Source organism: Notothenia coriiceps, unplaced genomic scaffold (assembly GCF_000735185.1).
Source record: "Notothenia coriiceps isolate Sejong01 unplaced genomic scaffold, NC01 NC01_scaffold00019001, whole genome shotgun sequence".
In the NCBI taxonomy this organism is placed as follows: Eukaryota; Metazoa; Chordata; class Actinopteri; order Perciformes; family Nototheniidae; genus Notothenia; species Notothenia coriiceps.
The window spans coordinates 900,133-901,907 of NW_011351702.1; positions in this window are offsets into that span (position 1 = coordinate 900,133).

Here is a 1,775-nt window from a genome sequence, read left to right on the forward strand (position 1 = left end):
TGGTGTTGAACGTGTGTGTGTGTGTGTGTGTGTGTGTGTTGAACCTGTGTGTGTTGAACCTGTGTGTGTTGAACCTGTGTGTGTTGAACCTGTATGTGTGTTGAACCTGTGTGTGTGTGTGTGTGTGTGTGTGTGTTGAACCTGTGTGTGTCCTCCACTGTTCGACCGACACAATGAGATTATAAGTCAACCACAAAGACAAACGAAATGTGACTAAAAAGTTATGCGAAATAGTATTTTGAGCGATGTTTAAACCAAGATGAAGTTGAATTGCTGATTTTCTGTCTATGAAAAGCAAACAAACTAAATAAAATACTAAAAATGATTCAAAACAACCACAAAGACACACTTAAAGACCAATAACTTTATTTTGTTTTATTTCTGTTCGTCTGTATTATTGTTATTATTTTTAGCTTATGTATTCTCTATTCTGCATTTTGTATATTTTGTAAGTAATTGCTGTTGTCTCATTTGTCTGTTTCTTGTTTACTTGTAGTTCTTGTATTTAAAAAAAAAGAACAAATGTGTTTATCCGTCACTCTAAGATAAGATAAGAAGAACTTTATTGATCCTAAGTTGGGAACTTGTTGACCTCAAAGACTCGACATCTTTCCCAGTACCTGTGTCTGATAGTCAGAATGTGTCTCCTCCTGATATGAGACACTTCAGCAGTAACTCTGAGACATCAGGTCTGGTTTTCAGACGATGCATCCTTTTGTTCAGTCAAAACATCTGATTTTGAGTCGTATCTCAGATGAAACACATTTCTTTACATATTTATTAGAAAATGACCAGCTGACATCAGAACACAGAACACCTTTCAGCATCTGGGGCTTAGTTTCTAACAACATTTCCTGATTCTGGTCAAATGTAGTTCAAAATGAGTTCTGATTTCTCTAAACATCCCTTCTTATTTCAAGTTCTCTCACCAAGCTGATGTTCACTTGATCTATTGGCAGATCTTTGGACTTCTTTCAAGGGAAAACAGCTTGATTTTCATTATTGTTTAATTTGTTTTTGGAGAGGCATTTTTCCAGAGTTGAGGAATGCTTCGTTTGATTTGCAGCTTTTTCGTGTCTCTTTTTAGTTTCTGATGATTTCACTGTTCAGTCGTCCTCTGCTTCACCACCAGTTCTGGGAAGCCCGTCCTCTGGTCCATCTCCCGGCTGAAGGCCAGCCCCCCCGCCTCCCCCAGCACCAGCTCTGCCGTGGTGAAGACCTCCAGGCCCCCCAGCACGTGGCCCCCCACGGTGACCCCCTCTGCGTCAGAGAGGCAGACGTGGAGGTGGGCCTCGGGGTTCAGGGTCCCCACCAGAGACACGATCTCATAACGCCCGCTCAGCTGGAGCACCTGGGGAGGGGGAGTACACACCTTAGTGGGGACTGAAGACGATGAAATGTGGTTTATTTATTTTATTTTGAGGACCTGGGGGAATATATAGCATGCGGTTATAGAGTTTTATTTATTTGATTCTAATTTGATTCTTCTTGTATTATTATTGTTGTATTTGAATGTACTTATTTTATTTGTATTTAATTCTAACTATATTTTTTTATTACATTTTTTAAATGTATTTCTTTATTACTTCTGTTGGATTTAGGTGTCTTAAGGGCGGAGAGTGTTTGTGTTTACGTTTTGTATAAAAAGGCAGAATAATATGGAATGAAAACAGACTTGGATAAATATTATTTCCCGCGTATCTAATATTGAATTTTTAAAAACTCAAAAACTATTTTTTTATGATTATCAATAAAGATTTAAACATTTTTAAAGG